The sequence below is a fragment of the Temnothorax longispinosus genome, chromosome 11 (genome assembly GCF_030848805.1).
Source record: "Temnothorax longispinosus isolate EJ_2023e chromosome 11, Tlon_JGU_v1, whole genome shotgun sequence".
NCBI lineage: Eukaryota > Metazoa > Arthropoda > Insecta > Hymenoptera > Formicidae > Temnothorax > Temnothorax longispinosus.
Genome location: NC_092368.1, coordinates 17857743 through 17870665, shown reverse-complemented (window position 1 = coordinate 17870665; position 12923 = coordinate 17857743). Strand labels below are relative to the sequence as shown.

Below are 12923 nucleotides of genomic sequence, written 5' to 3'. Positions count from 1 at the left end.
AAAAAAAAATAAAAAATCGTTTTCAAGCAATAGAACATAAAATAGTGTAAGTACTTAAAAAATTATGTGCAATAAAATATAGACAAATGTACATGAAACGTTACTTGTAGAAATTATTCAACGACGGATCAAAATTAATTTATTTTTATAAGTGCAAAAATCATTTTGGAGTTACATTTCCAATTATATGAAAGACATTTTAAAGATAAAAAGTATACTAATATCCCGCTTATTGACAGATCGAGTTTCGAGATAACATAGTATTATCGGTGGTTTATGCATAATTCAATTACAAGAGATATATGTATACGAACCTGTTCTGTTGTTCGTCGACAGTGACGGACGGGAGGGTTGCTGGTCGTCGGCAAGGTGGTTGCTCGCCCTTTCGTGCTCACCGGCCCTCGAACCGCTCGAGAGCGGCCAGACGACCCTCCTTTGATCCCTTCACTAGTCCCGGAACGAGCCCTACGCCCGTACTACGCATACCAGGGATTCTGCAACCATAATCAAAAGGCACCCTTGTCATTCCGATGCACATTGCGTATGTCACATCTTAATATTTAGTACACAAAGTGGTTCAAAAGGGTCAAACGTTCCTCTCTTAGTCATAACTTTTTTTGATTAGTCTGCAATGGATTTTTCCTCATCAATATTTATGGCGTAATGAAAAAAAAAGGTTTTCAATTTCTTTTATTCATGAATAAAAGAAATTGAAAACCTTTCTTTTTTTTTTAAAGATCTCTCTTTTTGAGCGTCACGAAAAGCAGCTTTGCTAGAATATTTTATATTCCGAATTCATCAATTCAGTTTTGCGATAAATAAATCATATATACATCTCGAATAATACTCTCTTCACGTACCCCGTATGTGGACGCTCTTTTATTATACAACAAAAAATGCTTCACCGCCGCGCCGTACGCCCGCTTTCGTAAATGCGACTGATCACGACGACTGTTATCGATACAATACGTCCGCCACACACCGACCGCTACAAGCGCCGCACGCAGCCGTGTATTACTACGCGCGCCAATAAGTTCCCTTAACAAATTACCAGAAACGGCGCGCGATACAAGTAAACGCGCACACTGGTTGCATTATCCTCTATAATACATTATTTCGTTCCCTGCACCCCCTCCCCATCATCCCACCGCAAAGGCTGAGTGTCTCCGGTGTGAACGATGTTTCCCACTCTATCCCCGTCTTCCGCATTTCACTTTGCACGCCCCTTTGCCAAAAGCTACAGTCAGTTTTTTAACTTGAATTACCAGCAATAACACGGCCAAAATTATAAAAATGTTTTTAAACAATGGCAATCTGTATACACGGTCGCCAAATAATCAAAAAATTGGGAATATAGCTTTTATTATGTAACTACGGCAAGTCTAAATATTTCAATATTGTTAAAATTCTACATATTTACTGATAGCTATGAAAACAAGCATATCGCGCAATATATATATATTTTTTAATATATGTAACATTAAAAACTCATCTAATTTGAGACATAAGATGTTAACAAAATTCTTCTTAGTTTTGCTACATTTATTCATTTTTATAAAGACATCAATACAATAATATAATGAATTTATTTTATTATAATAATACATTATTTTAACTTTGTTTAATATACAATTTTTATAAAAACAATGAAATATACGGCAATAAAATAATGAATAATATTAAAAATTTTTAAGTTAATAAAAAATATAGCTAAAATATTGTAGTAAAAACGTTCTGTCAAAATTTTACTATACAACCGTACAAAAATTATTCTGAAATTTACGCAGCAAATTTCATTTGAAATAAAATTCGTAAAAACATCACAAAATAATGCAATAGAGAAATAAATACAAATTATTCTAGTTATACATATTCCCATGGAAAATTCCAACAATTCAAAAGTTGCAAAACATTTTATATTTTATGTTTGTGTGTGATATGCTTGTTTTAATATTCAGAGAATTTATTCCGAAGTATTTAACAAAACTGCCTTTTTCCTCTGAATTTTTTGTTCTCATTTTTCGTTCTTTGCCTAGCATCCTACACATCTCTCACACCCTTTGCTCGGGGAAGCGTAAAAGGGAGAAGTGGAGGCTAAGAAGTAAATGACGTAACTTTTATCAGCGACCATCGCGACTTTGCAAACTGCTATTGCCGAAGAGAGACCGGCGCCTACGACAACGATGAGAACGACAAGGATGACAAGAATGACGCCTCTCGTCCTGACGACGAGAAGGTGCCGGAGGTTCGAAGTCGTTTAAAGTTAGACGGGACTTTGACGGCCGCGCACCTCTTCCCTCAAATTGACCTGGAGATGCTGTTGGACGGTAAAAGGGTAAAAAGACACTGTAAGTACCGAGGAATTCAAAAAAAATGTAAGAAATTCTAATTCCGCGGAAACAAATGTCCCTAAAATTTAATATTTAACTAAAACAAATCTTTGCCCTATCTTTTTTTTCGAAAATAATCTTTTGAAACTTTTAACTTTGATTTTTCCGTATTAAGGTGCCTTTTCACGTTGACGCTCGACGCTCATTTTCAGCAAGCAAAAATCTTCAGAAATAATATTTTTTATTTATATATACATATATCCATAAAATATTATTACTTGAAGATATTACTTGAAAATAATTAATATTTTACGTATTTCGAAGTCTATGTTTGATTGTACTGGGACGATTAACGACGATTCAGCGACGACGCTGAATATTAAACAAATTCAACTTCATTTCTTTGATGTTAGCGTCAAAGCGAAATCCACGTTTACCTTGTTGACGCTCATTTTCAGCGTCTCGTGAATTGGCACCTTTAGTAATTTGTAAAAAATTTCTATTTGTTTTCTGTCTAAAGTAAACTAAGAGTATCTTGCCGATGTTTATCACTCGAAAGTGCTTAAACAAATTAACGAAAGTTCAAATCATTCCGCGTTTGAAGTCGATAAGAAAATATAAATGTAAAAGATTTTAATTATTTTGCAAAGAGGAGTCTGCATATAATTCTCTAATTGAAAAAAGTGAAAAATACAAATCACAATCAATGTTTAAATATTTAAAAAATTAATTGTTTGCGTACTTTATATATTTAATAATATAGATAAGGCAAATTACGTTATTTTATAGAATTAATAACAAATTAAATTTTATTATGGAAACTATATTTTGCAATTCGATCGACATCTTATTTATCAGATCGAAAATACAAAATTAATATCTGGTGAAACTTCTACTACTTCTTTCTCTCTTTCTCTATACTTTTGACTTTGTTCATCGCAAGGAAACATGACGCGCGATTTCTCGTTTCTGACGTCACCATCCAATATGGCCACGGAACTTCAAAAGTTCTAGAATTTTAAACGAAAATACACCTCGCAACATGCTCGCAACATTACCGAAACAAAAGATAAAACGGACTTCGAAAAATGGCCAAAGAGTCTTTGTCATCCCTGTTCTTCTCTACCTTGCATCTCCAAGATGAACGACAAACTTCCCTTCCTCAGTACAGAGTTAGGTATGCCGACTACGAATCCGCGAATCAAACTTTTTAATGGAAAAGCCGGCTCGTCGGAATTATTTTTCGGGAAGAGAGACGTCCTGGGCTTTCCCATCCACTTTGCTCGCCCTCCGGCCGACAAGAGCGGGAGGGGGGGGGGTGATTTACATCGGAGGGTGGCTGTCGCGTCCCTCCCTCGCGACGCCCCTACCCACCTCCTCTTCCCTCCACCCCCGGCACCGGGAATATTACCGGTCCTGCAGGATGTGCCCGTGAATCACCATGAAATATCTTCGGACAGCTCGGGGACTCTAGTCTCAATGCCATTAGCGGCGGGGAATTTCAGGTAAATTCGAGAAAGGGGTAAAAAAAAAGCAGGAACATTTTTGAAAATGTCCTCTCACTTTTCCGTACTATACACGTCACGCCGTTATCTTGACTTTGAGTATATACGGATAACAGTCTTCTGTTTAGGTTACTGAAAAATCGCGCATGTTTTCCATAAAGCTCTTTTCCATAAACGTCACATCTTCTATTTTAAGAAGTGAGCACCGCTCTCCTTCCAGCTATTTTCGTAGACGACTAGAATATCAGGTTTTCTTTATCATTTAACTTTTTCCCATTTTTAATAACAGCTAATGTAAAATGCATTTTTGTAAAAATTTATTCATGTTATTTTTCTTTTATGCGTATTTATACCTTATACCTACAGATAATACAATTATTACGCCCAAGCATAATTAAATAAATCAGAAAGAACATTAACATTCTCTCACTCTCTCTCTCCTTGCAAATAATATCCATTTCTATTATTTTAATAACACATATATAATGTACATATATTACGATAATAAAAAGAGAAAGAAAAAGAAAATATAAATATAAATATAAATATAAATAAACAAGAAAAGTTTATTACTTTCGACTACAATTGGCAATATGTACAAAGAAACGTTTGCTTGAAGCTTGAAAAGAACCCAATCCGAAGGGTCGAAACGTCGTAACGTTTCTTTGTACATATTGCCAATTGTAGTCGAAAGTAATAAACTTTTCTTGTTTAATTATCATTGGCGAAACAAAGAATCGATTTCTATAAATATAAATATCTAATAACTCTCTAGTCAATACATTACTTTTTTTATAAATTTCATCAATTGCCAAGCGACGAACAATAATTCGACACCTGATGCAAACTTTTACATCGTGAAAATATCGCCGCGTTTTATCTCAAATATCCTCTGCCTCAATTCGGCTTAAGTCTATTCGTTTAGACGCAAAATATGGAGAAGTGCAATATATATAGATTACGATGCAGAGTTGAAGGGCTCTTTCAGCCGACATTTTAATTCAGAGAAGACAGGTAGAAGAGAGCGACGAGAGAGAGGAAGCGAAATAGATCGGGCATTCGAGGGGTAGGTATATGCGCGCCTATATATGTGTGGCGTTTGTATGCGTTCGTAGGGACCTGTGTGTGGGTACACGTGAGCTTAGGTAACGCGTGCGTGTGTATCGAAGTGTGTATATCGATTTCGCTAGAGAAAAGGGGTCACCATCGCTACTTTACGGCACACAATACTAAATCAATTCTTCCGTGAGCATCGGCCGTCGTTATACTTTCTTAAAGTTACGAGCGCGATGCACGATGCCGCAGAAAAAGCGCAAAAGCGAGTCATTAAAAATTTGCCCTTCCCCTCGCGCCCTGCTCCGTTCACTCTGTCAATCCGCATTTTCATGCCACATTCAGCATTTTTTGCTCTTCTACTTTTAATGCTTATCAAAAAACATTACCAGATTTCTGCTTTAATTTGTAAATCGTTTGAAAGGAACAATTATGTCAATAAATAACAAAATCAACGGTAATACTATTGCTAATTAGAAACAAATATTATGCAGCATTTTGTTCGTATGAAAAGATTATAAGGGAAAAAAAGTAAGTTATAAGCTATTACATTTTTCAACCATTATAGAAAATTCTTACTTAATATACATTAAATTATATATCATTACTTATCAGCAATAAAGTATCTAACGTTGTAAAAAAGTATGCACAAAAAGTAAAATATGATTATTTATAAAATATATCTCTTTCGCTTTCCATTTACCGTAAATTCACCCAAAAACATTTATTTGTTCCATTTTGATTGTACACCGATAAATTGTTACAAATTTGTCAGACGTACTGGATTTTCCAGGATTATCCCAAGTCCTAATGTCGAGTCCTGTTTTCGGTTTAAACACATTCATTTCGGATTTGTCTTTAGAGAATTTGTGAAATAAATTCTATTCTCATAATAAAATTATAGCATGCAAGTTTACTTTGTTACAAATAAAGAAATCAACTCAAAATGCTCTTGCTTATATTTCTCAATAATTTCGATATTTAATATAATCTCAATTTACATTTATCCGTATTTTATCAAGCAAAAAGATATATCTGCTTTAAATTTTATAATTTAAATATTTCAACGGTATCTTAATAGCAATATTAAATTTATACTTTACTGACGGGATGTAATTTGTTATTAATATGAAGTGGCATTTTCCTCAGAATTCTAGTTAACGATTCAAAAGTTTTATCATGGCTCAATCGCAGCAAACAAAAATTAACGTATAACTCAATCTTAATTAAAATAAAAAAGTTATTAACAAAAGTATGAAGTATTGACACTCTATATCTTTAGAATTTTTGTTTGGTACATTTAATTTTTTTTTAATGTATCAAGAATTCTACAGTTTTTTGGAGGAGATTCAACTTGTCAGTTATATCGAGATTCTGATGAGAAATAAAGTGCTAACTTCGCAAAGATGATAGATCAGCAATACTTAAACCCGCGCGCTCTGTCTGTCGTGAAACTTTTCGTTTTGAAACGCGGATCTCGGCCATTTCGGCCGAGGCGAGGCAACGAAAAATTTCTCCGGCACGGAGCGGATTGCCCGGAATTTATGCTGCCCTCGCCCCTCGCGCCGGGCACCGACGATTAATTTCGGACCTCCGCTTTTCAGAAACGCATTTCGGGTGCGCCTCTCTAATGGCGCCACAAATCACCACCGTAATGATCTCGATGCTGAAAGAAGTGTGCGATCATCGCCCCACTTGCGTTCTCTCCCCCCATCCCTCTTCTCCCTCGTTTTAGGTTCAACACTGCTGTCGAAAACGAATCGTTCCATCAGTTATTGATTTTCAACTTAGACATTACATCTATACAAAACTTACCCAGAAGGAACGACTCAAAATTGCAGTACCAAAAGCTTTCGCCAAAACTATAGGACTCAATTTCGTTTAGAGAAAATTTTGAAAGAAAACAATTACTTATAACCCAATTTTTAAATATTCAGCCTTAAATACATTTTGTATTTAAATATACTTATAATTAAAAGGAAAAAATCTACTCTTGTGAATTTGAGTAAAAGTTTACAGTCATTTGACTCTGAAGAATCTTACATTTTATTTTGTTTTAATCGCTTATAGCTAAGAAAGTAACGTATTATGCGGGATACATCCAAGATTTTAATCATTATTATTATGTAATTATTGTTGATATATTGTGGGATTAAATTGGTTCTAAATTTATCATTCACCCGGCCCATTTCCGTCCTACCTAGATTGATCTTCCCGTCATCGACGTTTCCCGAATAATAACTACTGTTAATGATATCATTACGCGTGATTTAACATAAAACACACAAATCTGCTTTTAATAACAAATTTATATGCTCCCCCGTGAACGCCGTGCTATATTACCGGGCGGTTGATTAATAACAATTAATAAAATAAATATCGAGTGGCAAACAAATATTAATGAGACCGATGGGAATTATGCGGTAATTAGTTCCGCGATGAGATCGTTAATTTGGGAGAAAAAAATATTATTCACGGGACTCTTGTTGCAAACTCTAGTTTATCCTGTTAACGTTTAACTGGGGATTCCGCTCTCTTTTGTTGCAAATTAGCTTGCTTATTTTCTACTCTGTAATTAAGTTCCTCCTACATTTGCGTCAAGTTTACTAGCTGTGCAGAAGATTTTTGTTAGCTATGTAAATACCAGGGAAAAAAATGCAAAGCACAATCGGATGTTAATGTCATTTAATGCGCTCGCGTTCACAAAGAGACTTCATGATATGCTCATCGATTTTTTCCCATTGTTTCGCAAAATAAAGTAGTTGAGCTATATTATTAACCACATCAATGAAAACGTATGATATGTACATAAAAAAAACTATTTAATACGGATTGGCACTCTTCAATTTCCATCTTGATATTAATATTCTTTACATATTTTTTCCTACTGACGTATTTTCTGATATTCAATAACATGTGTGGTATGAAAAACAAAATGCATTTTCCATCTGTTAACCAAAGTTTAATTAAATTTTATTTTATTAATTTTGTTATTTATAATTTTATTTTATTTTATTTTATTATTTATATTCGCAAAAGAGAGAGAGAGAGATGAGAGAGTAATGGATTTTAGGAATCTGCCTTTTCTTCAGAGTGTGACAGTAACAATAGCAAATGTCTTTAAGAAAGAAATAATAAGTTCAAGTATAATAAAAAGAAAACAGTATATAACGTAAAAAATATACATATTAAAAATGTATAATATTAATACGTAAATATATATACATAAATTGAGTAAAGACATAAAATTTCTAAAATTTTAATATTAATGAAATTTCAGTACGTTAAAATTCCTATAAAGTTTGTGCATGTACAGTGACATTCCAGAGAAGGAAGACTTCCCTTTAGACTCAAGCCTTCGCGGATTTCCTCTGAAAGATGATTCTCTCCATCGTGCCAGCCATAGCAGTAGGGAGGCAAGGGGGAGACAGAAACGGATGCGATGGCGTGTGCATCGCGGGTGGTTTTCATTTTACGAACTGAATATGATTTGCCGTACGAATGAGCATGTAGGTTAGCGCTTTCCTCAGGCTCTATATGTACCGGTGCATGGGGGTGAGATGGGGGCTGTGCAGGTTACCACCGTACTGATTCCTGACCCTGTTTCGACCGTGCTCTTTCACCTCCGTCACGCCCCCATCCACCGTCCCTTCTCTCTCTCTCAAGGGAAAACTCGAAAATTTAAGTTGCTGTTTATTTCGTAACGGAGATGCCATTTCAACGCTTTCCGTATAAAACTCGCGACTTGCTTTGATTATTATTCTGTAAACTTTATCGTTGTGTTATACATCATTAAGGCGACGTAATGCACATAAAATTGCATACTTGTCATCAAAATTAGATTTACACTCTATTTTAAATATTAACAGTTCTTTCTGAACGAATTTGAGAGATGCTTTTCTATTACGCGATGCTGGGAATGCAATGTTTTTAAAAAAATATTAGTTAAAAAACTTTGTTGTTTTTTTTACATCGAAAAAATTGCCTCGAGAGAAAACATCGTTCATATTAAAATATATCGAATGGTGCATTGACCCGTTTGTAAAAACAAGGTTTTTTTTTTTATAAAAATATTTGCAAAAATCTCTTTGCAAAATAACGCGCTATAATTACAAATGACATTTTTTGTTATAGAAATTAAATAATCCTATTACTGTTACGAGATTCTCCAAATTAATTTTACTGCAAAGTAATCATTCTACCATATATCATTCTTTTTGTTTTTTATTTTAAATAAAATAATTCACGATACGCAACATTTACAGTTCAAAATTAATAATTTTTTTATTTCAGCAAACCGTACTCCTATATCATAAAAATAAAAATAAAAATAATATAATCAATTATAAGAAGACACTATAACTGTATCATTTTATTATTGGTCTTAAAATAATCAAAATAGAATATCTTTTTCAATTTATGATGCAACGTATCTACACTTCTCAAAAAAAATCTCAAAGAGCGAAAGTCTTTCGTCAACTTCTATTGACCTTTCAGGATTAAACCTTTTTTTTTTACTGATTCGACTTTCACTGTAAAGACCTGGTTCAATTAATCCCTACAGACACTTATCTCGATGAGACAAAATGGCGTGATGGGATACTCACGTCTCGCGAAACGGTGGGATCCGGCCGCCACGCGTAATCCTTTGGCGTGGAAAATCGGGAAAGCACTTTCCGAAGCACCAACAATTGACGCATCGATCGCGAGCCTCACCTGGCCCATACAAAACATCTAAAAACTACTTGTCGGTCCTCTGCCGAAATCACTCGATCCCCATCGTTCCCGACACGTTCTCTGTCGGTCTAATTTCTGGCCATGTCCTTGGAAGAATAATACATTTGGCGACTCTTTCGCGCGGGATTCGGCAGATTCATCCTCCTTCCATCAAGATCCATCGATTGCCGCCCCACGAGACTCACAGATCCTTCAGCGATCGTCCGTCACCCGCGAATCCTTCCATGAGAGATTCCTTTTCCTGATGGTGCATCCCCTACCGCGAAGATCTTTCGTGGAGAAACATCTACTGCCTTCGTCGTCGCGAATTTACACGTCACACAACTTTTTCCGATGGAGACAATATTCCTTAAACGAGGACGATTCGTGATGTTCCTTGACGGACGAGCGAGTCTTCGAGAGGAATAAGAATCAACGGTTTACTCAGACACGCAGAAGACATTTTTCGAGCGAATAGAAGATCCCTTGTTTTTTTTCTTGATGCGAAAAATCCGCAGCTTCTTTTTGACAAGAAGGATTCTTTCGTCTTAACTCGGGAGGGAAAGAGAATTTGGTTCGAGCGAACAGAATTCACGATCGCCCAGTCAATACTGCCCAGCGTAAAGGGACTTCTTCAGACGAAGATTTCCCGCACGATTCTCAATTTTCTAGAGCACGCAAGTGTGAAGTTTTCCAAGCGATCCAAATATGAGCGCTGCATCTCAACTCAAAGGATCTCCCATTTTCGGTGAGGATCTGCGGAATGATGACACTTTTTTCGCGGAGAATATATTAGCTCGTCGTATTTTTCGACGAACGGAAAAAAAAAACAAATTTGCTTCCTCCTTTCCCGAAGGATATCTCCACCGATTTCTTTTTTCCCGAATACGGATTTGTTTTTAATGCAAAAAAAAACCCCCCGCACGCGTTATTTTCCTCGGTAATTAATCATTCGATATCGAACCACAGAGCCGCGTTCTACTTCTCCCTTTCGAGGCCCTTTTCTCAATAAGAGCCAATCGCGAAATTCTTTCACGTCGAACCACGCATTTTCTCTCGCTCAATACAACAGATCCACGCCTTTTCAACCCCCGCACAGCATTCCTCGGTATAAATATTAATTACTCCGCGTACAGTCTTGATTGTCCGCGTTTGCCACCCTAAACTCCGCCTTCTCTACTTGCCCGACAATTCCTCAACAAGTCCACCGACCCGCAGGGTCCTCCGTCCTCACCACACGCTGCATTCGCACGCACACACACACACACACACCCCCCCTGAACTCAATCGCGTTTGTCTCCCTTAAGTGAACCGATCCAGTCTGTTCCACCTGCGCAATTTTCCCCGATGAGTCCGCCAAATCACCCCAGCACGCAGATGCGCGCCTCTGCACGATTTTCTTCGGCAACTTCACCCCCGATTCAACCCAGATCAATTACTGCCATTCTCAACATGGTTAGTCCTAAGTGTCCGGGCAACGTTTCGTCAACACACGAATCTCCTCCGCCCGCCATAATACTCGCCCAAAAAGTTCGCCGAGAGATAAAAAAAAAAAAGAGCACGATCTATTCTTCATCGACTAATTTTCTTCTCTTCTTCCCGCGTGATATTCCTTAACCCGATATTCCCGGATCTGTCCCGCTTCATCATCGTCAAAAACTCGGAACACGTTTCGTTTTCCCTTGTAGGTACGTGTAAAATGCGCGCCGTTTCTATTCCCGCACGAAATGTCGTGACGAATCCATCCGGAGCACAAAATCTCTATTTGCATCAACGTACAAATCCATACGTCTCTTCATCGTCGACGAGTGTTAGTCACTTGACGCACCACTTTCCATCACTTCACTCGAGCAGCCGTATCGGTATGCACCGCGCGTAAAATTCTACCCTCGACACGGGTGAGCGGGGGAAGGGGGGTGGAGCAGGAAGAGTACGCTTTTCAACCTCGGGACTACGAGCCTCCGGGTGACGAGCATAGGAGGAATTCGAGCGGAAGCGACGCGGTAACCCAGTTTCCAGCGGGAGAGCCGCTCCTCTCGGCACGCAGTGCATAAAAATGGCTCCAGTCCCGCAACATCGGGAATCGTCGCGGCGTTCCCGAAACGTCTCCCCCAGGACTCCCCCAGGACGACGCACTAAGGACGGCAGGCAGGGCAGGATCCAGCTGATCCCCGTCGCGACGCACGATTCCTCCCCGGAAACCGCGCTCGCTCTTCCCCGCTCGCCGGGAGAGGCTCCGTTCCGATTCGGAGAAACAGAGAGGAAGGGGGGTGGATGCGGAAGAGCGAGAGGAAAAGGAAGAGATCACTCCGCGAGAGAGGATGCCCGACGCCTCTCCGCGAGGGGACACGGAATAACCTCCGCGTAACCCAAAATGGTGGATGGCACACGGCACTCCCGAGGGCCGACTTGCGTTTCGCCCCGCCACGCACGGTCCCGCTCGGTTCCGGTCCGGCGTGAGCGCCAGACTTCCGGTGGAGCCCCTCGACCCCCTTGCGCGCGGCTCCGCGAGCTCGGGCTCCGCTTCGCGGAGAGAATGAGAGATACCGTCCGCGCCCTCGTAACGGAACCGTCGGCGCTCTCTTTCTCGCTCTCTCTCTCTCCGTCCGTCCTATACGGGCGGCAGACGCGAGCCTCCCCGAAATGGACTTTCCGCACCGCTTCCGCCCCCGCGCGATACTGCCACTTCAACGCGGCGCGGCGCTTGATCGCGCCTCGAAAACCGTGCGCGCGTCCCCCAAACTTTTATCACGACGCGACGACGCTCGGCGTGTCGGGCGCGTTCCGTTCTTCCTTAGCCGTCGTCGGCGGCCGCCCTCAGCGTCGTCGATGGACCCGTGGGGCACGACAGCGTCGGCAGGATCCTCGCCGAGAGCATTCCAGGGAGGGTGGAGGACCGCACACGCCGCGCCATCTGGCAATCTCGCGGCGAATTCAACCCCTCGTCATGGCCGCCCGACCAACCCCCGAGTCAATAATAGGGCCAGGGGGTACGGATCGCGAGGCCGCGACGCCCACGCGATGCCGCGGATAACGACATCATCCTCCGAAGAACTCGCAGCAACCCTTATCGCGACTCGCACCCCCGATTCGAAAACGCTAAACACACCTCGTGGGCCACGGCCTTCCCTCGCCTGTTTCCGTTTCTCTCTCTCTCCCTCCCTCTCCCCCTCTCTCTCTCTCTCTCTGTCTCTGCGCGCCCCCGTTTCTTTTACCCCCTTTTTTCGCACGCGATCACAACGCGGGGCCAGCCTCACCGAGATGTTCGGGCGGCTGCGCGATTCGCACTGAGTGCACCACCGCATGGAAACCGAGAGGG

The 12923-nt window shown here is 39.7% G+C and overlaps 1 protein-coding gene across 4 annotated transcripts in view; it reads right to left on the bottom strand.

The window, feature by feature from the left end:
* Positions 1-12923, bottom strand: part of Rho-5 (rhomboid-5) — a 93100-nt gene that overhangs the window by 77020 nt on the left and 3157 nt on the right. The window contains exons 1-2 of one of the 4 annotated variants that reach the window (XM_071794012.1): positions 9496-12890; positions 315-494 (exon numbers count right to left, since the gene is read on the bottom strand). The gene's annotated coding sequence lies outside the window, so the exon portion shown is untranslated. Of the gene's footprint in view, positions 1-314; positions 495-9495; positions 12891-12923 lie in introns of those variants that run through there. The other 3 variants (XM_071794013.1, XM_071794010.1, XM_071794011.1) reach the window with 3 other exon arrangements.